Raw genomic sequence first — 27761 nt, 5'->3', positions numbered from 1 at the left:
CCAGGAGAGCATCCCATCCCATCAACCAGGGGCCACCAGGCCGTCCCCAGCTCCGCGTTTCACTCTTGCTGGCTGTGGAGGAGCCGACCGGAAGGGCCCTGCTGGGCCCTGTTCTCCCCTAATCCCGCTCAGAAACGTTGCCGACTCACTCTTAAAACCATCTCAGCCTCATGTCCCCACCCAGAACTTCCTGCCGCCCTGTGTGCGGGTTAGAAACCTGCGAATTTCCAGCCTTACTCACGGCCGGTTCTTGTGCCCACGTAACAGACAAAAGGCTCCTCCACTTCCCTGGTGTTTCCTCACCTGATCCCTTTCCTGGGGCATCTCTGCACTAGGAACTCACGTCGGTCCGGCTGCGTCCCTCCGGTGCAAAAAATCCACCCCCCCGAGAGACGGAGCTAGACCAACCGACCGCCCGGCCCACCCAGTGCTGGGTCCGACTTCTTCTGCCGACCTAGCTAGCGCCTCACCGGCGCAGGTCGCGTCTACACGGCACCAGGCGGTAGCGTTTTAAGTGTAGACACACTGTTAGGCGTCTAACTCTCCCCACGCATCGTATAGAGAACTGACAATCACGCTAGGCGGTGGGCTTGTCTGCACTCAAAACGGTGCAGAGCCACGACCTACGCCAATTCTGCCATCAGCAGAGGTAATCCATCACCCCGAGAGCCAGGAGCGAACTCAACTGAATGCGCCCAGCGACGTAGCGCTGTCTACACCAGAGCTGCAGTGCGTCCAGTCCCGTCTCTCAGAGGGGGGTGGATTTTTCGCTCCCCGGAGCGAAGCCGCCATCAAATCCTCGTGCAGACCAAGGCCGCGGGTTAGGTAGCGTGGCGCCAAAGTACCTTTTGTGAAGCCAGCCCTTATCCGCCTTTGAAAGTTACTTCCCGTCTGGATCCCACCCCAAAACGTGAGGAGACCCTCGGCCGACCCAGGAGATTCTCTTTGAATTGTTGTTGTTGTCGTTGCCGGATGACTTTTTAAACACACACAGACTGGGTGCGTGGGAAGGGGGGAAGGGATGAAACAGTTTTGCCAGCTCTCACCCATCTCTGGAGAGGGAGGCGCCCTACCAAACCCATATTCCTGAGGAGATCCCAAGCAGCCAGGAGGTGGGAACAGTTTTTAGCTTCTGCTTGAGTGGGCAGGATTCAGACTGGGGCCCTGCCCGCTCCGGGCCTGTCCCCACGTGCGCCCCCCGGGAGAGTGACAAAGTTCTCGGGACACAGGAGCAGCATCTCCCACACACTGACAGCCCCAAAACCACTCCAACTATTATGAATATGGATGGTATGGAGGAGGACTGCGTAGCGGCTGGCACGGGAGTGGAGGCTGATCGCATTTGTGGCTACCATAAAGACACATAGCAACAGATTCAGACTCAACCTAATTCAGAGATTTTTTTTTTTTTTTCCTGGAGAGAATCCCAACCCGGGCTTGCGATCGGAGCTCAGGTGCTGAAAACTGGGGCCCATTCCCGCTGGTATCATACAGAACCACCGTCAAACTCCCGCCCCCAGCGCGGAAGGGACTGACCCAAGGGGGCGTCGCCCTGAGCAAGTCTCCCTCGCACAGCGTTCGGTGTGTTTCGTAAAGCTCCAGCCCCCGGAGTCAGGGGATGATGGCATTGCTCTGCGGCCACTTTTTTAAATGAGAGTCATTTTCTCATCCGCGTGGCTGCAGAAAAGGGTTTGGAAAGCTGGCTCGAGCACAGCCTAAAGGTTCAGAAAGCACAAGGCACGGAGAATGCACTCAAAAAAACTACTTCTTTTTTTAAAAACCGCTTGGGCTGCTTGGCAACGCTGCATCCTCCTCCTTCCTTTTTCACCTTCTTTAAACCACAACCAAGTTGCTTGTCTGACTCCTCGGAAGCAGCACACCATGGCAGATCTCTCCCATGTGCTGATGAGCCCGGGACTGACCCCCGTTTATCCTACCCGTGACGGCAGCCCAGGGCCGCCCGGGGCGGGGGGGGGGGCAAGTGGGGCAATGTGCCCCAGGTCCCGGGCCCCGCAGGGGCCCCCATGAGAAGATAGTATTCTGTAGTATTGCAACTTTTTTTTATGGAAGGGGCCCCCGAAATTGCTTTGCCCCAGGCCCCCTGAATCCTCTGGGCGGCCCTGTGGCAGCGCACGGCACCCCTCAGCCCACTTTCCCACAAACACTTGGACGTTTCTCCCGTGCGGCCACTTCAATCTCGTCAGCCTCCCCGTGCTCGTAAATCATGGGTCAGGCCACAGAAATCAAGCGATTGGCTTACAAATCATGAGATTTAAAAAGGAAACCAATAAGAACGGCCAGACTGGGTCAGATCAAAGGTCCATCTAGCCCAGTGTCCTGTCTTCTGACAGTGGCCAGTGCCGGGTGCCCCAGAGGGAATGAACAGAACAGGGAATCATCAAGTGATCCATCCCCTGTCGTCCATTCCCAGCTTCTGACAAACAGAGGCTGGGGCCACCATCCCTGCCCAGCCTGGCTAATAGCCATTGATGGACCTGTCCTCCATGAACTGATCTAGTTCTTTTTTGAACCCTGTTCTAGTCTTGGCCTTCACAACTGTGACAAAGTTGGGGATTTTTGTGGTGTTTTACATGAATAGCGGGTGCGCGCCTCAGTTTCCCTGTGCGCTGCGTGTTTAACAAGGCGGTGGGAGAGGGTTTGTTGGTGCAGAGGACCAGGTATGACTTCACCTAGCAGTCGGGACCCCCATACAACGGCCTGGAGTTGGGGGACCCTAGCGACTGGTGACCAAGAGGCTCCCGCAGCTTGGAAGGCAGTGGAAGGACAAAGGGCTAAGGAGAGAGGACCCCGTGACCTGTTTACCTGGGACAAAGACAAAGGACAGGGGAGGAGCTGTTGGAGACGGTGATAATTGGATGCCGAGCTGCAAAGCGCAGGGTCTCTGGACTGGGGAGAGGGAGCAGGTAGAGCCCACCTGGGTGCAGGGGAGACTGGGATGTGCTGGGCTGAGGGAGGCCAGGCCTGAGGCCCTGAGAGTTTCCTGTGCTGGGTTCAAATGCTCAGTAAACCCTCCTGTGTTACACTGGCTGAGAGTCACTCCGGGCTAGAGAACAGGGTGGCATTATTCCCTCTGGGAGTGGAGGCCCCAGGGGTCCGGAGCAAGTGGACTCCCTGAGGGGGCCCACGGCAGAGACAGACGTGCTAAGGCTCAGAGAGGTGCGGCTCCAGAAGGTGGAGGGGCTTAAACCCCGAGAGAGAGTGGACCCCTGAGAAGGGCTGTCGCACTGAAGGGGGGTCCCCCCAGGGACCGCACAGGGCCAAGAGTGGGCACGATCTGTGAGTCCGTGCCAACAACATCCTCTGGCAAGGAGTTCCACGGGTTGACTGTGTGTTAGGTGAAGAAATACTTCCTTTTTTGTGTGTTAAACCTGCTGCCTGTTCATTTCATTGGGTGACCCCTCGTTCTTGTGTTATGAGCAGGATAACACGTCCTGATAAATAACACGTCCTGATTTACTTTCTCCACCCCAGTCATGATTTTATGGACCTCAATAATATCCCTCCTTAGTCGTCTCTTTTCCAAGCTGAAAAGTCCCAGTCTTCTTACTCTCTCCTCATACGGCAGCCGTTCCAGACCCCTGATCATTTTTGTTGCCCTTTTCTGAACCTTTTCCAATTCCAATCTATCCTTTTTGAGATGAGGCGACCACATCCGCCCGCAGTACTCAACGTGTGGGTGAACCATGGATTGATATAGAGGCAACGTGATAAATATTGGGCTCATTTAATTCGTCTTCTGTTTTCAGGTCCTGTTTGTAAACTTCTCCCCTACACCCCCTAATTCCTGATCCTCCTTAAATCCCAGGAGTCCAGCACCTGGCACTTTAGGAAACCCAAAAGACCACAAGACTCCCAACCAATCTGCGCCCCTCCCCTCTAAAATCCCCTGCAGACTCACCTCTGCCTCGAGTCCTAGTCCGTGTCTTGCAGCTGCGTCTCAAGACCCCGACCGAGATCAGGGCCCCGTCACACCAGCTGGGATCGGGAGCCCCCCCATGCCGGGGGGGGATTGTTCCGCTTCTTCCTCCCCCCGCCCCCTCTTATGTTTAAAAATACCATCCTCCTTTTTCGTCTGGCATCAGCTCCCACCCCTCGGTTCTCGTTCGGCATTCCCCCACCAGAAAGTACGTCCTCAAACGTCTCCTTTGCCGGATGCCAACAAACCCCCAGCAATGCGCAGCCTACATCCCCACGCACAATGCCGACCGCCGTCGGCTCACAGGACGGGCACGGACCTCGAGACGTCACCTAGTCCAGTTCCCTGCCCTCAAGACAGGATTGTATTCCAGCGGTTTTCAACCAGGGGGATGCATCCCCCTGGGGGTACGCAGAGGTCTTCCCCTGGGTGCGTCCACTCCTCTAGAGATTCACCTAGTTTTACAACCGGCGAGGCAAAAACCACTAGCGAAGTTCACACAAACAGGCCCTGGTTTGTTTATACTGCTCAATACCCGAGACGCTGGACCGTCAGTACGGTATTTATATGCCAATGGATTTCTTTCAGCATTTTACGGTAAAAATGAGACAGTCGGACACTTTGCAGTACTACAGGGGATGGGACACTTTGTATTTCGAGGCCTGGTTTTGGAAGCAGGTCGTTTTTCAGTGGGGGGAAACCTGGGGGACACAAGACAAAGCAGCCTCCTGAAAGGGGAGCAGTCATCTGCAAAGGTTGACAGCCCCTGGTCTAGATCGTCCCTGCCGGGGGTTTGTCCAACCTGCTCTTAACAATCCTCAACGACGGGGATTTCACCACCTCCCTGGGCGATTTATTCCAGCGCTTCACCACCCTGATAGTCAGGACGTTTTTCCTGATGTCCAACCTAAACCGCCCTGACTGCAATTTAAGCCCATTGCTTCTTGTCCTGTCCTCAGAGGTTAACGAGAACAATTTTTCTCCTTCTTGTAACCATGTTTTCTGTACTTGCAAACTGTTCTCCCGTCCCCTCTCCAGCTTCTCCTCTCCAGACTAAACAAAGCGCCTTTTTTCCATTGTTCATTTGCACTCCTCCGCCCGCTGTCCGCTCTTGTCCTATATTTTGTTTGCAGGCTCCTTGGGGCAGGTTCTGTGTCTGAACATGCCCAGCGCAACGGGGCCCTGGCACTGCGGGAATACAAATAAACAACAAGACGCCACCCCCGATCCCCCTCCCCGTGGGCCCGAGAAACACGGGCGCTGACTTCTGGTTTGCGCCACACCCGCTGCAGCCCCTGAGGCTCCGCCCCTCGCTCCGCCCCTCTCCTGAGGCCCCGCCCTCTTCCCACACTTGTTCCGATCCCCGGGCCGGGTGGGGGGCTGTTCAAATGGGAAAAAAGACATGCAAGTGCCCCCCCATTTCGCCGGGTTTGGGGGGCTCTGACGCCCCCTTTTGAATTGTTGGCAGGGGGGAGAGACGGTGCAGCCGGTGGGTGGGGATGGGGGGCAGGGAGCTGGGGATGGAGTGGAGGCGGCGGGGGGGGGGGTGTAGCTGGTTAGTGGGGGGACCAGATCTGTTGTGGTTTGGGCACATACTCATCTAAGGGGGAGAAAAGGGGGTGGGGTGGGGCAGAGGATCAAAACATAAATGAGTTAATTAAACAGCCAATTAATTATCCAGCCAATTGGTTCTGGAGCCAGCGAATGAACCAGAGGGAAGCGGCTGGGAGGCTCGATATCGGAATAATCGATCAGAGAGGGCGGGGGGGTGCATGTCTGGAGGGCGCGGTGGGGGTAGCGCTGGCACCAGTCAGGGGAGGCTGCGGGGGGGGGGGAATGTTTCCCCCGAGGTTTCTACCCTCGCTCTGGGTTCCAGACGCGGTGGACCCAACAGGACACGGCCCGATCCGCGTGGGGTCACAACGCCGCCGATACCCGGGGCCCCTGCGGGAGAGGGTTGGGAGGACGAGCGCAGATCAGAACGGGGTCCCTGCCGGGGACCAGAATCTGTCACACGTGCCCAAGGCCTGGCAGGAGGCCCTGTGATGGGCAGGGGCTGGGGGCAGGCAGGCCAGAGCGGGATGCCCTGATCCTCAGAGACCTCATCCGCCATCCCGCAGTCTTCATGGACCTCCCTGGACCCTCAGCGCTAAGGGGAGCCGCTCAGGGGATCTGGGGCGGGGCAGATAGGGGGTTTAGGGGGGTCAGGAGTCCCGGTGACTAGGGTCAATGAATTTGTGGGGTTACAGGCATCAGGGCCGGGCACTGGGGGTGCAAGTTAAGGGGTTTAGGGGTTTAGGGGCTGGGGGTTCAGGCACTCGGGTTGGGGGTTAGGAGGGTGGCGGTTAGCGGGGGTTCGTGTTATCAGCGGATGTTTGTGGGGCTAGGGATGTCCCCTAGGGCACCAGGCGCTCCCTCGCACATGTCCCCACACGCTCGTACACCAGGGAACAACGGCGAGCACAAGCCCTGCCCACAGGCGGCTCCGTTACACACACAGCCACGGCCCGGGAGCTTACAGCGAGCCCACAGGACCCCCGGCAGGGTCGCCCGGTGCCTTGTTCTCTGCACAGCGATCCCACAAGGAGCGATCCGCACCACACGTCACCCGCACCACATTATCCACGCAGTAACCGCAGTACACATTATCCACACACACTACATCGGGATCGGTGTCGGACACGTGTTAGTTACACGGTAACCGCAGTACACATTATCCACACACACTACATCGGGAGTGGTGTCGGACACGTGTTAGTTACACGGTAACCGCAGTACACGTTATCCACACACAAGATATCAGGAGCGGGTCGGACACGTGCGTTACTCACACACCCTCCGTTGCGCTCGATCGCGAACACGTGTTCTATCCACACCCAAATCCCCAGCTCCCGTGTTCCCCGCACACCGATCCCCGGTGGTTCCCCACTCGGCGGCCGCACGCCAAGAGCGTGGGGCACGTCAAACCCCTCTGCAATACCCGGCCCCAGTTCTGCTTCCTGTCACCTGCCAGCTTGCCCTCTCCTTTAGTGCCAGACCCCCAGCCGGCTGCTCCCCTGTCCCGGCAACAACTAGACAGGACATAGCGCATCCCGCGGCGGAGCATGGAGACCTCAGCCCAGCACAGCCCTGGGGCTCAGATCCCAGGCAGCGGCTCTGGGAGGAGAGTGGGGTCTAGTGGTTATAGCGGGGGGGGCTGGGAGCCAGGACTCCTGGGTTCTCTCCTGGCTCTGGGAGGGGTGTGGGGTCTAGTGGTTAGAACAGGGGAGCTGGGAGCCAGGACTCCTGGGTTCTAGCCCTGGCCTGATCTCCCCGACCTCACACACACACACACACAGGTCTGTGTGCAAGAGGACAAGACAACACCTGCGTGGAGGGGGGATGCAACAGCGCGCCTCCCCCCATTGCGAACCTCACCCCTCCTCGGCAGGAGACGTGGGGTGGGGGGTGAGACGCCAGGGAGCAGGTTAGCCCCAGACCCAGGAATCAGCATCTGATCAGTGCCACGCTGGGGAGCGAGCGGGGGATGCAGAACCATCAGAGAAGGGAAGCGGGGGGTCATCAGGATTTAGATGACAGGGGGTTGGGTGGAGCAGTTACCGAGGCCTGCCTGGGGGGGAAGCCGGGACCTGAGAAGGCCATTCTGTAACTCGGACCACAGCCAGGCCTCCTAGTTTCTACCCTACCCAAAGCTGTGCGGCAAGATGGGTGACAGGTTATACAGAGAGACCGTGACAGAACCGGGGAGAGAACCCAGGAGTCCTGGTGCCCAGCCCCCCCTGCTCTAACCACCAGCCCCCCCTCCCCTCCCAGAGCCGGGGAGAGAACCCAGGAGTCCCGGCTCCCAGCCCCTCCTGCTCTAACCACCAGCCCCCACTCCCCTCCCAGAGCCGGGGAGAGAACCCAGGAGTCCTGGCCCCTCCGCCCCACTCCCCTCCCCTGGCCGTGCTGAGGCAGAACAGAGGGTTTCAGGCTGGCAGAGGGGGCTGGGCAGGGTGGGCAGTAGGCAGAGGGGAGGAATTGTGGGGGGGGCCCATTCCCCCTCGCCCCCCACCCCGTCTCAATGTCAGCGGTTGGAGCGGGGCTGCCTGGCAAACAGGACGTGAGGAGCCTGCAGATGCCGCAGGATGCAGAGAAGTTTCTCCCAGAACACGGCTCCCTCCCCCCCTCCCCTGCCGCCCAAGCCAGGCAGTGGGGGGGGGCAGGACGCCTGGGTTCCAAACCCCCTCCCCCAGTTCCTGTCGGATACCAAACACCCGTGGCCAGTGGCCTTCTCACCTGAACCCCCTGCCCCGCCACTTCCTCCCCCCCCAGAATTGGGAACCCCCACCGGTTACATCCCCCCATCAATCACCCCCCCAGGCACTGTGCCAGGGTCAAGAGCATTTAAATTGTAGGGCCAAACGGGTTCCAGAAGCCCCCCAGTCCCGACCCGCAGCCCCTGCTAGCCCAGCCCTGCCCCCCCCCAGCCCTGCCGGTGCCCCTCACTCCCGACCCGCAGCCCCTGCTAGCCCAGCCCTGCCCCCCAGCCCTGCCGGTGCCTCTCACTCCCAACCCGCAGCCCCTGCCAGCCCAGCCCTGCCCCCCCCAGCCCTGCCAGTGCCCCTCACTCCCGACCCGCAGCCCCCTGCTAGCCCAGCCCTGCCCCCCAGCCCTGCCGGTGCCCCTCACTCCCGACCCGCAGCCCCTGCTAGCCCGGCCCTGCCCCCGCCCCCCCAGCCCTGCCGGTGCCCCTCACTCCCGACCCGCAGTCTCTCTCCCCAGGCTCCTTTAGCCCCAGATTTGCCACTTCTCACACTTGTGTTTCTGTGGACACATACATCCCCCCCCCCCCCCCCCCCCGGAGTGTGAGGCCAGCCGGGGGCGGCTCCTGCGGTGGGCCCAGGGGCTGTTCCCCAGAGCAGAAACCGCCCCCCCGCACCACCCCACCGGTCAGCCCCTGCCACCTCCCCGAGACCCCAATTCTCCCTTCCCCACTGCCCCTGGGACCCACCAGCCCTCCCCCACCCCGCCTCTCTCCCCCATCTCCTCTTCCCCAGGCCCAGATCCTGAGCTCTCCCTCCCCCACTGCAACCCCCCCACACACACATCTGGTCCCAAATATCTCACACCTGCCTGATACACCCTGCCCCCAACACACCCAGCTCCCTGCTGCCCCTGGGCCCCTCCCACTACGCCCCAACAACCTCCCCCCCGGCTACTCCCCCCAAAACCTCCCCGGCCATCCTCAACAGCTGCCCCCTCCCCCACCCACTGATCGCCCCCCCCGCCCACTCCGTTCCCTGGCACCGTGGGGTTGGTTGGGGGGATCCCTGGGACTGGGGGGGGCATCTCCCATCTCAGCCAGATCCCTGGCAGGGGGGGTCTCAGAGGCGCTCTCCGGGGGGGGGGTGAGAGTCAGGTTGTGACTGCAGCAGTCCGGAGGGGCGGGGGGGGGGCTGCTGTTTAACTAATGGGGGGGATGGGGGCGTGGGGCCCGTTTCCCAGCAGCGGGGGGGGGTGGGGGAAGCCCAACTGGTTGGGGGGGGCAGAGACAGGCCCCGCTGCAGCATCGCCCCCCCCACACGTTTCCATGTTCTGTCTCAACCCCATTTTCATGAGCTCCAGTTGCCGTGGAAACAGCTGCTGAGTAGCACATTGGCTTCTCCCTGGCGACTGCTCCATCCCCCCCCACTCTGCCCCCCCCACCCCTGACCTGACCCCCCATCCTCCCCTGTGTGCCCCTCCCCCAGGCACCCCTGATCTGACCCCCCCCCATCCTCCCCTGTGTGCCCCTCCCCCAGGCACCCCTGATCTGACCCCCTCCACCCGCCCCCATGTACCCCTCCCCCACGTACCCCTGACCTGACCCCCCCCACCCATCCCCTGTGTGCCCCTCCCTCAGGTACTCCTGACCTGACCCCCCCACTCTCCCCCCATGTACCCCTCCCCCAGGTACCCCTGACCTGACCCCCCCACCCATCCCCTGTGTGCCCCTCCCCCAGGTAACCCTGACCTGACCCCCCAACACCCTCCCCCAGGTACCCCTGACCCCCCCATCCTCCCCTGTGTACCCCTCCCCCACGTACCCCTGACCTGACCCCCTTCCCCCCCAACTCCCCACAGTCCCAGCCTGGCTGCCCCCCACTTCCCAGCCTGGAAGGGGGGTCACTGCAGCAAGCACCTGGGGGGGGCAGGGGTGAACACACCCCACTCCCTCCACCAGGCCTGTGGCCCCTGCACCAAATCACACCCCTCCCCATGGGAGTCCCGGGCCCCCCCGCCCCCCGCTGCACCACTCAATCCATTGGATCCAAGACAGAAAATCTGCCCCCCCACCTCGAGGATGCGCTTCCACTCGGCCCAGCCCCCCAGGCTCCCAGACACACGGACTCCCCCACCCCCAATCCAACCTCTGAGACAGGGGCCCCCCACCAGAAGGCCCTGGAGCCCCCAGCTGCCCTCCCAGTCCCCCGCCCCCTAGAACTGACTCAATTCCACCATCACCACCCGGACAGACACCCCCCAGCTCGCCTCCCCTACAGGGCACCCCCCCAGCTCCACCCTGCGATAGGTTAGCCCCCTCCCTCCGCCTACATGGCACCCTCCAAGCTGTCCCAGCTCATGCGTTGCACCCCCAGCCCCCGCCATGTCCCAGCAACCCCTCAGCTCATGGGTCGACCCCCAATCCCCCATACACAACCAGTCACACCCCCCCCAGCTGGCCCTGATCCCTCCCTCACACACACCCCTGGCATCCCCCCCCCTCCCCCACCCCACCCCGACAAGACAATCCCACACCCCCACCCAGCTTCCACCCTCAGTGGGTCCCCTCACAGCATCCCTCATCTCCCCACCATGGGTCACTCCCCCCAACCAGGCCAGAACCTCTCCCCATCAGCAGACTCAGCACCCCTGGACGGATCACATCCCCCCCCCATATGTCCACAAGCCCTGATCCCCCCCACACCTTAACATCCTGCCATCCCCCCCCAACTCCCCCACTGCTGCACCAATGAGATGCAAGACCGGGCTGCCCCCTTCTGGAGGCCCAGGGATCTGGGGCAAGAGGGACCAGCGGGAGCTGGGGGGGCGGGAAGGGGGAAGCAGCTGGCAGGCTGGTGGGGGAAGGGGATGCTGAGAGTTGTGGGGGGGGGTGTCGGGCCAGCAGGGGGTGCAACACAGAGATGCTGGACTGGAGGGGCGGGGAGGAGCCCGGGGATGCTGGGGGGGGCGGGGAGGCTTGGGGGGACAGGGGCCTGGTGGGGAGTCCGGGGATGATGGGGGGCGGGTGGACAGCTGGTGGCAAGTGGGGGGCCCAAGGGTGCTCCTGAACTGGCGGGGGCAGGGCGGAGGCCAGGGATGCAGGGGGCGGATGGGGGGCCAGGGGATGCTGGAGAGCTGGTGGGGGAAGGGTGGGGGGGCTGCTGGGTAACCCGGAGATGCAGGGGGCGGGCGGGGCCCCGGGGGCAGAGGGCAGAGGGGGGCAGGCAGGGGCACCGGAAAAGGGGGGGCGGGGGGGAGGGATGCAAGAGGCGGGGGGAACAAGCGGGGGTTGCAGGGGGCGGGGGGGGCAGAGGGGGCCCCGAGGGTGCAGAGGGCGAGGGGGCAGGCGGGGGGGACCGGGGTGGCCTCGGGGTGCAGGGGGCGGAGGGGGGCAGGCAGGGGCACCGGAAAAGGGGGGGCGGGGGGGAGGGATGCAAGAGGCGGGGGAGCAAGCGGGGGTTGCAGGGGGCGGGGGGGGCAGAGGAGGCCCCGAGGGTGCAGAGGGCGAGGGGGCAGGCGGGGGGGACCGGGGGGGCCTCGGGGTGCAGGGGGCGGGGGGACCGGGAGGGCGCGGGGGGCCTGGGATGCAGGGGGGCGGGGGTGCTCCGGGGGTGCAGGGGCGGGAGTTCGGGGGGGGGCAGGGGTGCAGGGGGCGGGAGTTGGGGGGGCCCAGGGGTGCAGGGAGCCGGGGGGCCCGGGGATGCGGGGGGGGGGGCTGCCGGTCTCCGTTCCGAGGTGACCCCCCCTGCGGCGCAGGAGCCGGGCACTCACCGGGGCGGCGGGGGGAGCATCCCCCTCCCCTGGGTCCGGCGTTGGGGGGCCCCGGCCCGGCCACTCACTGGGCGCTCGCCATGGGCCCGGGGGCGGGGGGCGCGGGGCGAAGGCGGCGGAGCAGCTCCCGGCCCCGCCGCGCAGCGCTGGATGCGGCAGTCTGGCAGGGCCCGCGGAGACGGGAGGGGAATGTTAATGGGGGGGGCGGGGGAGAGCGGGGGGGAGGAGAACGAGGGAAGAAAGAGAGAGAGGGAAGGAGAGAGACCGAGGCAGAGAGAGAGAGAGAGAGGGGGAAGGAGAGAGAACGAGGCAGAGAGAGGGAAGGGGAATGAGAGAGAACGAGGGAAGAAAGAGAGAGAGGGGGAAGGTGAGAGAACAAGGCAGAGAGAGAAAGGGGGAAGGAGAGACAACGAGGGAGGAGAGAGAGGGGGAAGGTGAGAGAATGAGGCAGAGAGAGGGAAGGAGAGAGACGAGGCAGAGAGAGAAAGGGGGAAGGAGAGACAACGAGGGAAAGAGAGGGGGGGAAGGAGAGAGACCGAGGAGGAGAGAGAGAGAAGGGGAAGGAGAGACAACGAGGGAGGAGAGAGACCGAGGCAGAGAGAGAAAGGGGGAAGGAGAGACAATGAGGGAGAGGGAGAACGAGGGAGGAGAGAGAGAGGGAAGGAGACAGAGGGGGGGAAAGAGAGAGAACGGGGGGAGGAGAGAGAGAGAAGGGGAAGGAGAGACAACGAGGGAGGAGAGAGAGAAGGGGAAGGAGAGACAACGAGGGAGGAGAGAGAGGGGGAAGGTGAGAGAACGAGGCAGAGAGAGAAAGGGGGAAGGAGAGACAACGAGGGAGAGAGAGAGAAGCAGGGAGAGAGAGAGAAGCGGAATGAGAGAGAATGAGGGAGCAGAGAGAGGGGGAAGGAGAGAGAACGAGGGAGGAGGGGGGGGAAGGAGAGAGACCGAGGAGGAGACAGAGAGAGAGGGAAGGTGAGAGAACGAGGCAGAGAGAGGGAAGTGAGAGAACGAGGCAGAGAGAGAAAGGAGGAAGGAGAGACAACGAGGGAGAGAGAGAGAAGGGGAATGAGAGAGAACGAGGGAAGAGAGAGGGGGAAGGAGAGAGAACGAGGGAGGAGAGAGAGAGAACATAGAGGAGAGGGGGGAAGAGAGAGAACGAGGGAGGAGAGAGGGGGGAAGGAGAGAGAATGAGGGAGGAGAGAGAGGGGGAAAGAGAGAGAACGTAGGGGGGAAGGAGAGAGAACGAGGAAGGAGACAGAGGGGAAGGAGAGAGAAGGAGGGAGGAGAGAGAGGGGGAAGGAGAGAGAACGGGGGAGGAGAGAGAGAGAGGGAGGAGAGAGAATGAGGGAAAAAAGAGAGAACGTAGAGGAGGGGGAAGGAGAGAGAACAAGGGAGGAGGGGGGAAAGAGAGAGAACGAGGGAGGAGAGAGGGGGAAGGAGAGAGAATGAGGGATGAGAGAGAGGGGGAAAGAGAGAGAACGTAGGGGGGAAGGAGAGAGAACGAGGGAGGAGACAGAGGGGGAAGGAGAGAGAACGAGGGAGGAGAGAGAGGGGGGAAAGAGAGAGAACGTAGAGGAGGGGGAAGGAGAGTGAACGAGGGAGAAGAGAGAGAGGGGAAAGAGAGAGAATGTAGAGGAGGGGGGAAGGAGAGAGAAGGAGGGAGGAGAGAGAGGGGGAAAGAGAGAGAACGTAGAGGAGGGGGGAAGAAGAAAGAACGAGGGAGGAGAGAGAGAGAGAGGGAAGGAGAGAGACCGGGGGGGGGGCAAGCGCACGGAAGGTGGAGGGGACCAGAGGAAGGGGTTGATCCTGCAGGTCTGGGCCCCCCTCAGCCACAAACCCTCCCACCCCAAAGGCAGTTAACTTCTGGGGGAACCCGGCCTGTCAGACCCCTGGTCACTGCCACCAGTAACACCCCCCCGCACAACACCCCATTCCCTGTTACCCAGAATCCCCCGGGCCCAGCCTGCCCCAGCACCCCATTCCCTGTTACCCAGAATCCCCCGGGCCCAGCCTGCCCCAGCACTCCATTCCCTGTTACCCAGAATCCCCCAAATGATCCCCCCCGTCCATGTGACCCCAGGCCGAGAGCCCCCCTTCGCTGAGGGGACACGGCTGCTCCATTTACACTGACTCCCTGTCGCAGCCCCGGGCAGAGCTCCAAAGAGCAGCCACGCGGCGCAAGGTGTGAGCCGGAGCTGCTGTTGACGCAGGGCATAAATTAGCAAGGCCGGGTCCCGTGGCTGGGCCCAGCCCGGCGGGCAGAGTCAAGCACAAGAGGGCAGCTGGCTCTGGGGGGGCGCGATGCAGCATGAAGCCCTGGCACCGTGGGAGGAATGCCTGGGACCACCATAAACCGCAATAAACCAACGCTGCAGGGAGCAGGAGAGGGGTTCAACAGGGGGCACTCTCCCCTCGCCGTCACTGCTGGCCCTCATGCCCCGGTGTGGCACTAGGGGGCGCTGTGCCGCAGGGAACAGGGTGCGGGGTTCGCTCCAGGTGTAGGGGCTGTTGTGCTGTAGGAAGGGAAGCGGGGGGTCAGTCTCCAATGGGGAACCCGGCCTGTCAGACCCTGGTCGGTGACACCAATAAATCCCTAAGACCCCAACGCCCCAGTCCCCCTTACCCAGAATCCCCCGGGCCCCAGCCTGCGCCAGCGCCCCATTCCCTGTTACCCAGAATCCCCCGGGGCCACCAGCCTGCCCCAGCGCCCCGTTCCCTGTTACCCAGAATCCCCCGGGGCCACCAGCCTGCCCCAGCGCCCCGGTCCCTGTTACCCAGAATCCCCCGGGCCCCAGCCTGCGCCAGCGCCCCATTCCCTGTTACCCAGAATCCCCCGGGGCCACCAGCCTGCGCCAGCGCCCCGTTCCCTGTTACCCAGAATCCCCCGGGCCCCAGCCTGCCCCAGCGCCCCGTTCCCTGTTACCCAGAATCCCCCGGGGCCACCAGCCTGCCCCAGCGCCCCGGTCCCTGTTACCCAGAATCCCCCGGGGCCACCAGCCTGCCCCAGCGCCCCGGTCCCTGTTACCCAGAATCCCCCGGGGCCACCAGCCTGCCCCAGCGCCCCGGTCCCTGTTACCCAGAATCCCCCGGGGCCACCAGCCTGCCCCAGCGCCCCGGTCCCTGTTACCCAGAATCCCCCGGGGCCACCAGCCTGCCCCAGCGCCCCGGTCCCTGTTACCCAGAATCCCCCGGGGCCACCAGCCTGCCCCAGCGCCCCGGTCCCTGTTACCCAGAATCCCCCGGGCCCCAGCCTGCGCCAGCGCCCCGTTCCATGTTACCCAGAATCCCCTGGGGCCCAGCTCTGCCAGCAGGGACTGACTCAGTCCTCCCCCTCCCTCTCCCCGGTGTGTCCCGATTTTTTCTTTCCCTCATCTGGTCACCCTACACTGGGTAGAGGGGCCGTGCTCACTAGCTGTGTTCTGGCTGTGTGTGTCTAGGGGTGTGTTGTGTATCCATTCATGCACGTGTGTTAGCAGCGGGGTCGCAAACTTCATCGCACCACGACTCCCTTCTGACCACAACGTTACTGCGTGTCCCCAAATGCGGGGAGGGAGATGCGGGCAAAGTCCGAGCTCCTCGGCACCAGGTCGGAGAGCAGCGCAGGGCCCAGCCCTGGGTCCCAGCACGTCTAATGGTGGCCCTGGCACGACCCCATGAAAACAGGGTCGTGACCCACTTTGGGGTCCTGACCCACAGTTTGAGAACCGCTGAGTTAGCGTGTGCCTGCTCAGGGTGTGTGGCCCTCAGTGTGTGTGTGTGTATACACACGTGCTCTTTCTTCTGCACACCGCTCTGGGTGGGCTAAGGGGAGCTGGTGTGTGTGTGTTTCTGTGTGTGTGTGTGTGTGTGGGCAGTGATGTGCACTGGCACAGGACTGGGGAGGTGTGCAGTGGGGGGCGGCACTGGGGAGGGTTTCATGTTGGAGGGGGCGCTCCAGTGGGGGGGGGGGACTCTGTTACTCTCTGCCCCTTCCCCCAGCCCTCCTGCCCCAGGACTCTCTGGCCCCTCCTCCATTACTCCCAGGCTCCCTCCCTCCCCCTGCCCCATAACCCTCCACCTCCCACCCTGTCCTCTGCACCTAATTACCCTCTGCCCCCCACCCCCGCTCTGAGCACAGAGACCCACATTCCTGGAGCCCTTGCACCCCCTGCCAGCGGGCCGAGTTGGGTGCCAGCCCAGCCAAGGGTGCCCGGCCCCGGGACGCGATCACACCGTGACACCCTCCCCCCGCAAGGGGCCGGGCCCCTCGGTTAGGGTCCGCCCCCACCGCAGCCGCCCCATGGCTGAGGAAGCAGCGACACCTGGTGGGCGAAACGCTCCTCTGCAGGCTCCCCGTGTACCGCCAGGATCCCGCATGCAGTGGGCAGTGGTGCAGTGTCATGACGCCCCCCCCCCCCCCCCCAGCTAGGCGCCAGGGGGCACTGCAAGGCAGTGGGGCGGGGGCTCCCTAGGGGGCGCTGGTCGCCACTGCAATGCTAGGAGCCACTGTGCTGCACTCCCTTCCCAGAGCTGGGGATAGAACCCAGGTGTCCTGGCTCCCAGACCCCCCTGCTCCAACCCACTGGACCCCACTGCTCTCCTAGAGCTGGGGATGGAACCCAGGCGTCCTGGCTCCCAGACCCCCGAGCTGTGCTCAGTGCAGCCCCCAAGCCCTCCAGGGCTGCAGATTGCACTGTGGAGTGTGAGGCTCTCGCATGCTGTGTTAGCGATAACGGAGCCAGCCGGGCTGGGGTGCGGGGTGGGTCTCCCCCATTCGACTAACGCTGGGATCCAGAGTGGGGTCCCGGGATCAGCGCCGTGGACTTCCACTGCACAAGGCCTCCAAGGCGCTGAACCCCCTCACACCATCCAGCTGAAATCCGTCCCCAAATACCCCTCGACCTACTCACCCATCTATACCCTACACCCATCTATCCATCCCCTACACCCATCTATACCCTACACCCATCTATCCAACCCGTACACCCATCTATACCCTACACCCATCTTCCATCCCCTACTCCATCTATCCATCTATCCCCTACACCCATCTATCCATCCCCTACACCCATCTATCCATCCCCTACTCCATCTATCCCCCTACACCCATCTATCCCCCTACACCCATCTATCCCTAGACACCCATCTATCCATCCCCTACACCCATCTATACCCTACACCCATCTATCCCCTACTCCATCTATCCATCTATCCCCTACACCTACCTATCCCTATACACCCATCTATCCATTCCCTACTCCATCTATACCCTATACCCATCTATCCATCCCTTACTCCATCTATCCATCTATCCCCCTACACCCATCTATCCATCCCCTACACCCATCTATACCCTACACCCATCTATCCATCCCCTACACCCATCTATCCCTATACACCCATCTATCCATCCCCTACACCCATCTATACCCTACACCCATCTATCCATCCCCTACACCCATCTATACCCTACACCCATCTATCCATCCCCTACACCCATCTATACCCTACACCCATCTATCCATCCCCTACACCCATCTATACCCTACACCCATCTATCCATCCCCTACACCCATCTATCCCTATACACCCGTCTATCCAACCCGTACACCCATCTATACCCTACACCCATCTTCCATCCCCTACTCCATCTATCCATCTATCCCCCTACACCCATCCATCCATCCCCTACACCCATCTATACCCTACACCCATCTATCCCCTACTCCATCTATCCATCTATCCCCTACACCTACCTATCCCTATACACCCATCTATCCATTCCCTACTCCATCTATACCCTATACCCATCTATCCATCCCTTACTCCATCTATCCATCTATCCCCCTACACCCATCTATCCATCCCCTACACCCATCTATCCCTATACACCCATCTATCCATCCCCTACACCCATCTATACCCTACACCCATCTATCCATCCCCTACACCCATCTATACCCTACACCCATCTATCCATCCCCTACACCCATCTATACCCTACACCCATCTATCCATCCCCTACACCCATCTATCCCTATACACCCATCTATCCATCCCCTACACCCATCTATACCCTACACCCATCTATCCATCCCCTACACCCATCTATACCCTACACCCATCTATCCATCCCCTACACCCATCTATACCCTACACCCATCTATCCATCCCCTACACCCATCTATCCCTATACACCCGTCTATCCAACCCGTACACCCATCTATACCCTACACCCATCTATCCAACCCGTACACCCATCTATACCCTACACCCATCTTCCATCCCCTACTCCATCTATCCATCTATCCCCCTACACCCATCCATCCATCCCCGACACCCATCTATCCCCCTACACCCATCTATTCATCCCCTACTCCATCTATCCCCCGACACCCATCTATCCATCCCCTACACCCATCTATACCCTACACCCATCTATCCATCCCCTACACCCATCTATCCCTATACACCCGTCTATCCAACCCGTACACCCATCTATCCCCTACACCCATCTATCCAACCCGTACACCCATCTATACCCTACACGCATCTTCCATCCCCTACTCCATCTATCCATCTATCCCCTACACCCATCTATCCATCCCCGACACCCATCTATCCATCCCCTACACCCATCTATCCCTATACACCCGTCTATCCATCCCCTACACCCATCTATACCCTACACCCATCTATCCATCTATCCCCCTACACCCATCTATCCCTATACACCCGTCTATCCAACCCGTACACCCATCTATCCCCTACACCCATCTATCCAACCCGTACACCCATCTATACCCTACACCCATCTTCCATCCCCTACTCCATCTATCCATCTATACCCTACACCCATCCATCCATCCCCGACACCCATCTATCCATCCCCTACACCCATCCATCCATCCCCGACACCCATCTATCCATCCCCTACACCCATCTATACCCTACACCCATCTATCCCCTACTCCATCTATCCATCTATCCCCTACACCTACCTATCCCTATACACCCATCTATCCATTCCCTACTCCATCTATACCCTATACCCATCTATCCATCCCTTACTCCATCTATCCATCTATCCCCCTACACCCATCTATCCATCCCCTACACCCATCTATACCCTACACCCATCTATCCATCCCCTACACCCATCTATCCCTATACACCCATCTATCCATCCCCTACACCCATCTATACCCTACACCCATCTATCCATCCCCTACACCCATCTATACCCTACACCCATCTATCCATCCCCTACACCCATCTATACCCTACACCCATCTATCCATCCCCTACACCCATCTATACCCTACACCCATCTATCCATCCCCTACACCCATCTATACCCTACACCCATCTATCCATCCCCTACACCCATCTATACCCTACACCCATCTATCCATCCCCTACACCCATCTATACCCTACACCCATCCATCCATCCCCGACACCCATCTTCCATCCCCTACTCCATCTATCCATCTATCCCCCTACACCCATCCATCCATCCCCGACACCCATCTATCCATCCCCTACACCCATCTATCCATCCCCTACACCCATCTATACCCTACACCCATCTATACCCTACACCCGTCTATCCAACCCGTACACCCACCTATCCCCCTACACCCATCTATCCCTATACACCCGTCTATCCATCTATCCCCCCACACCCCCGTATCTATCTATTGTCAGAGGCTGGGAATGGGCGACAGGGGATGGACACTTGATGATTCCCTGTTCTGTTCATTCCCTCTGGGGCACCCGGCACTGGTCACTGGCAGAAGACAGGACACTGGACTAGATGGACCTTTGGGCCATACTTACATTCTTGTGTATCTATACACACATACACACACACACGTCCATTCATCCAGTGTGTGTCTGTCTGTTGAGCACATCCTGGGCCTGTTAGTGGAGAGAGCAACAGTGCATGTGTGTGTCAGGGAGGCCCCTGTTACTCTGTGGGGGGGTGTCTGGGCCTGTCTATACCAGAGGCCTTGTGTGTCAGTACAGGCAGTGCTGTGCGACCGGGTGTGTGTGTGTGGAGGAGAGGGGCCAGGGCCAGGGCCAGGGATGTTTGTCTGTTCGTGTGTCTCTCCCCACAGTGCGTGCACACACACACGCACACACACACAGCATTACGTTGTGTCTGTGGGGAGGCAGCCAGGTGGGGCAATGGATGCAGGAGGGGTTGGGGGGGGCAATGGGAGGGCAAGGAGCCCCCCCTTCCCCCAGTGCCCTGCCCTGGGTTTCAGACCCCAGGTCTCCCTACTGCAGCATCGGGGACCCCCAGCCAGAATCGGGGCCTCCCTTCACCCAGCTCCCAACCCAGATCAGGTCCCACCCCATGCCTGGTGCTTGCCAGACCCTCAGTGAGATTTGGGGACCCCCCCCTCCCATGCTAGGCGCGGCCCATACCCCTCCCCCCCCCGAGACTGGGACCCAGATCGCCCCCCTCCAGGGATCCAGGAGCCAGTGTCCTTCCCCCCGCCCAGCTATCCCTCTGCTCCCCACCCCCGACAGGGAGTTGTCCTCTCTGCCCCCCCCCCCCACACACACACATTGAGGAGCTGTTCTCCTGCAGGGGCCTTCCCTGGCTCTGTGCACCCCCCTCTCCCCACCCTCACCCTGCTCCCCGCCCCACTGAGCTCCCCCCATCCCCAACAGGCCAGTGCCCCCCCTCCTGCCTGCAGAGTTAGCTAAGGAGGGGGAGCTCAGATCCCCAGGGGGAGGGATCGAGGGGAGCCGGGCACAGCACAACAACCCCCGTCCCCCAGAGATTCCAGCCCCATTACTGGGGAGCCCCAACTACCCCCCAGATTCTCCCCCCACTTCCCATCCCCCAGCCCCTCCCCCACCCACAACCCCGACTCCCCACTTTCCTCCCCCGCTTCCCAGCCCCAACCTTTCTGTCCCCCCTCCCCCGGAAGCCCTAACATCCCCCCACCCCCAGCTCCCAAGACCCCCACCCCGGAGGCCCAGTCCCAGCTCCTTTGCCCCCCCCCACCTGACCGGGCCTCGGGGGGGGGGAAGGGGGAGTTAGAGCCCCAGCAAGACCCAAACCTGGCGGGGATCTGGGCCAGGTCCAGGTGGCCCATGTAGGAAGGACTATGATAGTGTGTGTGTGTGCGTCAGTGTGTCTGTGTGTGTGTGTGTGTGTGTGTGTGCGTCAGTGTGTCTGTGTGTCAGCAACAGTGTGTGTGTGTCTGTGGCAGTCTGTGGCAGTGTGTGTGTGTGTGCGCATCTGCAGCAGTGTGTGTGTGTGTCTATGTGTGTGTGTGCGTCAGTGTGTCTGTGTGTGTGTCTGCAGCAGTGTGTGTGTGTGTGTGTGTGTGTCTATCTGTGTGTCTGTGTGTAAGTGTATGTCTGTACGTGTGTCTGTGTGTTTGTGTCTGTGTCAGTGTGTTTGTGTGTCTGCATGTGTCAGTGTTTGTGTCTGTGTGTGTGTATGTCAGTGTTTGTGTGTGTGTGTCAGTGTGTGTGTGAGTGTCTTTGTGTGTAAGTGTGTATGTGTGTCAGTGTGTGTGTGTGTCACTGTGCCTGCTGGTGTGACCTCTATACATGTCCATGCCTCTCTGTACACCCACTGTGTGTGTGTGTGTGTGTGTGTGTGTGTGTGTGATGAGACCGAGCCACTCTGGTGTGCATGAACTGGACCAGCAGCACAAATCCCCCCGCAGGGGCTGGGCCAGAGGCCAAGGGACGGACACACACACACACACACACACAGTTAGACAGGCTCAGAGGGGAAGCCCTCAGCCGGGGGCAGGGCGGAACTGGGAATCCCCCCCCACACACACAAACACACACGCGCGTTACCGCTGCGCCTCGGGGAGGGCTCGCTCCGGTAGTAACTCACTTCCTCAGCAGCCCGCCAGGATTGGAATGGGCTGGGGATAGGGTGACCAGACAGCAGGTGTGAAAAATCAGGACAGGGGTTGGGGTAGGGTGAGCAGATGTCCCACTTTTATAGGGACAGTCCCGATTTTTGGGTGTTTTTCTTGTATAGTCTCCTATTACCCTCCCACCCCCGGCCTGATTTTTCACACTTGCTGTTTGGTCACCCTAGGTGGGGGTAATTGGTGCCTATATAAGACAAAGCCCCAAATATCGTGACTGGCCCTATAAAATCAGGACATCTCTTCACCCTAGCTGGGGAGCGCGTCTCTCCCCTGGGCTGGCAGCGATCCATCCCATCCGGGGGGAGCTGCGCAGGGCAGGATGAGCTGTGGTGGCTCCGTGGGTGCCCCGTCCCTGAGATCAGATGCTGGGCTAACTTCACCATGGTCCGTGGGGCTGGCGGTGGTGCCCATTGGCGTGTGATCGGACCTGAGGGTTTGCTGCTGCTGTTGCCACTCTGCACCCCAAGAGGTGGATTTTGGGGTCCTGCAGTTTTCCACCGATCTCCTCCTCGACTGCAGCTGTGGGCCCAGCAGGCTGGGGGGTGAGCCAAGCATGAAAGCAGGACTGTGTTGCCATTTAGATTGTCATTGAACAACTTTGTTTGCCAAAACTGCTTGCTAACAATCCCTGAATTCAATTTCAATATATTTTTTTAAATCAATATCTGATCCAAAACCAGAAAATTAAGTTATTGACAAATATTTGTGACAAGTTTGGTTTGGGGCAGGGCGTGGGCCAGTTTTCATCAGAGAAACAAAAAATGTTGACTGACTTTCCTATAGCCCTGTTACTGCTAAATAGAGCCTCCAACCACTGTAATATGCTCATCCCCTTACTAGTGTGCAGAGCAGGGGTCGGCAACCTACGGCACACGTGCCAAAGGTGGCACACCAGCTGATTTTTGATGGCACGCCGCGGCAGGCTGAGCGGCTCAGCCCACCACCGCTCTGGGGTTCCGGCTGCTGCCCCATTGCCAGCCGGGGTCCCAGCCGCCGGCCCCACTCAGCGCCCGCTGCTGCCCTGGGGACCCCCAAGGAACCCCAGGCTGGCAACAGGCTGAGCAGGCCGGCGGCTGAGACCCCGTCTGAGCCACTCAACCCGCTGCCAGCCTGGGGTTCCATTCACTCAGCTGGCAGCGGGCTGACCGGGCCGGTGGGGAGCTGAGTGGGGCCGGCGGCAGGCTGAGCGGGGCCGGCGGCTGGGACCCCGACTGGCAAGGGGCCGGCAGCCAGAACCCCAGAGCAGCAGCAGGCTGAGTGCTGCCGACACCCCAGACTGGCAACGGACTGAGCCACTCAGCCCCCGCGCCGGTCCCGCTCAGCCCCCCCGCCGGCCCCGTTCAGCCCCCGCCGGCCCCATTCAGCCCGCCAGCGGCTGAGTGAATGGAATCCCAGACCGGCAGTGGGTTGAGTAGGGCTGGTGGCTGGACCCCAGACAAGGATCCCAGGCAAGGATCCCACTAAATTGATAAGATCTGCATTTGAATTTGATTTTAAATGAAGCTTCTTCAATATTTTAAAAACCTTCTTTACTTTAAATACAACAATGGTTTATTTATATAATATAGACATAGAGAGAGACCTTCTACAAACGTTAAAATGTATTACTGGCAAGGGAAACCTTAAGTGACAGTGAACTTGGCACACCACTTCTGAAAGGTTGCCGACCCCTGGTATAGAGAGACCATCTGTTGTACTAAGATGCTCTTGCTTTTTTCCCCAGTGAGTCAGGATAGCTTTTGCCAGCCCAGAGGGGGGCAGCCAATGTGTTACGTTTTCACAATGTTTTGTCCAACTTTCATAAAGTCAATACATGGTTAATACGAGTTAAAAAGGCCAGGGACACTTCCTTGTGAAGAGTCTGTGGAGCAGATCATGCTAGAGCTGTGAAAATGTCAGTTTTTGATGGCACTTTAGGGGCAGTGATTTATCCTGTCTTTCTGGCAGTGCCCAAAATGTGCTGCTACGGCTCGCGTCTTTCCAAAGAAAAATGAGGCACAATAGGACTTCGGTAACATTTCTGTGCTACCTTCATCTAGGGGAGATGATTCGGTGCTGACTTCATTCCGGTCACTTTGTGCTTTACCTAGGAGTAAAACTAGGGGTTATATTTCCCCACTGCTTGGAAACCCAGCTTATTAAACTGGATAATGCCATTGATCTATTTACAGTAGAAGGTTGATGTAGAGTTGTAACTGATGCCCACGATACATTTAAAACTAAAAAGTGGCTTTGTAAAAATGACCTGGGTTTCCGACTCTACCGTGTCTCAGTCCGGGCGGAGCGCCTTGGGAGGTGTCTTCACACTAGCTCAAGGTCACAGCGCGAGAACCTAGAGAGCCTCGTGAAGCACGGTGCTAGTTTTGATTTAAATGGACTTGAACTGAACGAAGATTTGAGTACACGGCAACCAATGTTGCCACATGCAAAATCGGTGATGGACATTGTACAGTTTATTCATACCAGCAAAACTTGTTGACATGTATCCTAATGTGCACGCCGGAACGATTGCTTTTAATCCTTGTTTCAATACCTCTTCATCTACATTTCCAATCAAATGTTGACAAATGTAAAAAATGATATGATTTGCATCATTCTGTCACATCAGAAGTTTTATTCTAGCGCTACTCGTTTAGTGCTAGTCCATCAGCGTCACAGTGGGCTTCATTCAGTTAAACGGGGTTTAAGAACGTGCACGTGGCAAGTTTTCCAATCCTGTCAGCTTATGTTTGTGTTGTTAAGAGCAAGTCGGGCCCAGGGGCACCAGTTTAATAATCCCGCCGAGGGCACCATAAATCCTAAGGACGGCCCTGGCTCCGGAGATCTGGATGGGGGGGGTCGAGACAGAATACCCCCCCCTGCATATAATCCAGCCCCTCCCTCCCCTCCTTCCAAGGGGGGGGGTGTCCTCCCTTTCTCCTGCCCCCTCCAGCGCCCGGGCTTTCCCCAGCGCACAAGCAGCCAGCTCTGGGGAGGAGCGCGGGTTCCTCTCCGTCCCCCTGGAAGGGGGGGGCAGGGCGAGTCCCAGCGGCGGGGGGGCGGGAGCTGCCGACAGGGTGTGGGTGCAGGGCATAGGCGCAGCTCTCCCCATATAAGCTATAAGCGCTGGGCTGGAAGGGACACGGGGGTCCAGGGGGGTCCCGTGCCCGGAGAACTGGGGGGAGGGATAACCTATGGGGCTGGTCTGGAGAGAGTCCCGCAGGAGGGGGGTGGGGCTGATCCCGCGGGGCAGGTCCTGAGCGATGGGAGCGGTGGGGGGGGGAGGGATCCCGGACGCTAGGGGGATCGGGGGGCGCAAGGGGAAGGTGTTGGATCAGTTTTGGCCAGCTGGGTTTTCTGGCTTTGCCCAACCCCTGTGTCAGACACGCCCCCCCCCCCCCCCCCGCAAAAAAAACACTCGGAGTTGCACAAAGACAGGGCGGCAGGGGGCGCCCTCCATCCACCCAGCAAGGTTCTGGATGCTTGGGGGGAGGTTACTGGGGGGGGTCCCCCCTCCCTCTATGGGTCAATGCGAGGGAAGATTTGGTGGAGAGCGAGCTCTGGGGAGTCCCCCTCTTCCCCCCCGCCGCTTGTCTGCATGGGTTTTAGGGATGCCTACTGGGATCTGATCTGAAAATAGCTCACCTCCTTGTACGCCTTCCCTGCGCTCCGGCTGCACGCTATTTTCAGATGAGCCTCCTCCGCCAGTGTTTGCGACGAGGCGGGGTGTGTTTCCTGGATCTCTAGCCCAGGGCAAACTTTTAGGCCCAAGGGCCACATAGGGGTTGCGAAACTGTATGGAGAGCTGGGTAGGGAAGGCTGTGCCTCCCCGAACAGCCTGTCCCCCACTCATATCCGCTCCAACACCCAGCCCTGCCGGTGCCCCTCACTCCCGACCCGCAGCCCCTGCTAGCCCAGTCCTGCCCCCCCAGCTCTGCCAGTGCCCCTCACTCCCAACTCGCAGCCCCTGCTAGCCCAGCCCTGCCCCCCCCAGCTCTGCCAGTGCCCCTCACTCCTGACCCGCAGCCCCTGCTAGCCCAGCCCTGACCCCCCAGCCCTGCCGGTGCCCCTCACTCCCGACCCGCAGCCCCTGCCAGCCCAGCCCTGCCCCCCAGCCCTGCCGGTGCCCCTCACTCCTGACCCGCAGCCCCTGCCAGTCCAGCCCTGGGCCCCCCCCCCCACTCTGCCGGTGCCCCTCACTCCCGACCCGCAGCCCCTGCTAGCCCAGCCCTGGGCCCCAAGCACCAAAGGGCCAGCCATGGGCATTTGCACTCAGGTCTGGGAAAACATACAAGGACCCCACCATGTTTGAACAAGTGGTCAACTCGCCCCCCCCCCTCCAATCCTGGTGCTGGGGGACATGGGGGGACCCCTGATCAGAGGGTTTGGCCGGGTCTGTGCTGGGAATCCCGCGCCAGTTATGATGGGTTTGTCATGGGACCAGGGATCTCGGTGCCCATGTTCCCAGACTTGGGGGATGAGGAAAAAGGCTGGAAGGAAAATCCAAGTGTCTCCCCAGAGTAATTCTGGGGCTTTTCCCCTGGAAGTCTCAGTCCCTGAGGCTGTCGGTGCCATGGGGCTGGGAGCCCTGACCTGCTGCAGCAAGATGTGTTCCCTCCCTCCATCCCCACACACCCCCTTCCCCTTCCCTCCACCCAGCCAGCCATCCTCCCTCCCTCCCTCCCCACACACCCCCTTCCCCTTCCCTCCACCCAGACAGCCATCCCCTTCCACCCACCCCCTTCCATCCACCCAGACAGCCATCCCCCCTCCCTTCCTCCATCCCCTTCCACCCACCCAGCCATCCTCCCTCCCTCCCCACCCACCCCCTTCCACCCACCCAGCCATCCTCCCTCCCTCCCCACACACCCCCTTCCCCTTCCCTCCACCCAGACAGCCATCCCCCCTCCCTCCCTCCATCCCCTTCCACCCACCCCCTTCCATCCACCCAGCCACCCATCCCCCCTCCCTTCCTCCATCCCCTTCCACCCACCCAGCCATCCTCCCTCCCTCCCCACCCACCCCCTTCCCCTTCCACCCACCCAGCCATCCTCCCTCCCTCCCCACACACCCCCTTCCCCTTCCCTCCACCCAGCCAGCCATCCCCCCTCCCTCCATCCCTCCCTCCATCCCCACGCACCCCCTTCCCCTTCCCTCCACCCAGCCAGCCATCCCCCCTCCCTCCCTCCATCCCCTTCCACCCACCCAGCCATCCTCCCTCCCTCCCCACACACACCCTTCCCCTTCCCTCCACCCAGCCACCCAGGATGTGCTGGGCTGAGGGAGGCCAGGCCTGAGGCCGGAGAGTTTCCTGTGCTGTGTTCAACGCTCAATAAACCCTCCTGTGTTACGCTGGCTGAGAGTCGCTCCGGGCTAGAGATCAGGGTGGGGGGCGGAGGCATCGTCCCCTTTGGTGATGGAGGCCCTGGGGGTCCGGAGCGAGGGGACTCCCTGAGGGGGCCCGCGGCAGAGACAGACGTGCTAAGGCTCAGAGAGGTGCGGCTCCAGGAGGTGGAGGGGCCTGACCCCGGGAGAGAGGGGACCCCCGAGAAGGGCTGTCTCACTAAAAGGGGCACCCCCCACGGACCGCACGGGGCCAAGAGTGGGCACGACCTGTGAGTCCGTGACAGGGGGCGACTGGGTGGGTTCCGCCCCACCCCCCTGTGCCAGGTAGGACCAAGCGAATGGCCCAGCCCTGACCAGGGGGTGTACGACCTGGCCTTAAAAATCCCAGGCCGGGGATCCCCCAGCTCCCCCCCACCCTGTTAGCGGTCGCTGTTAGGAAAACTTGCCAACCCAACATCCCCCACTGCAGATCACGGCCGAAGCATCTCATCTCGTCCTGCCATCAGTGGCCACCAAGACCCTGATCACCGGCCCCCGGAGAGAACCCAGGACATATTTGAAGACTGGATCCCTCCCCCGAGTTGT

At 60.8% G+C, this 27761-nt stretch overlaps 1 protein-coding gene across 1 annotated transcript in view; it reads right to left on the bottom strand.

Moving 5' to 3' along the window:
• Positions 1 to 12087, bottom strand: part of LRRC4B (leucine rich repeat containing 4B) — a 33405-nt gene extending 21318 nt beyond the window's left edge. Inside the window, exon 1 of the mRNA XM_054015002.1 lies at positions 11954 to 12087. The gene's annotated coding sequence lies outside the window, so the exon portion shown is untranslated. The remainder of the gene's footprint in view (positions 1 to 11953) is intronic.
• Between the last annotated feature and the right edge of the window lie 15674 nt (positions 12088 to 27761).

Source organism: Malaclemys terrapin, assembly GCF_027887155.1.
Source record: "Malaclemys terrapin pileata isolate rMalTer1 chromosome 20 unlocalized genomic scaffold, rMalTer1.hap1 SUPER_20_unloc_2, whole genome shotgun sequence".
Classification (NCBI taxonomy): Eukaryota; Metazoa; Chordata; order Testudines; family Emydidae; genus Malaclemys; species Malaclemys terrapin.
This window is presented reverse-complemented; position numbering and strand designations above follow the sequence as displayed.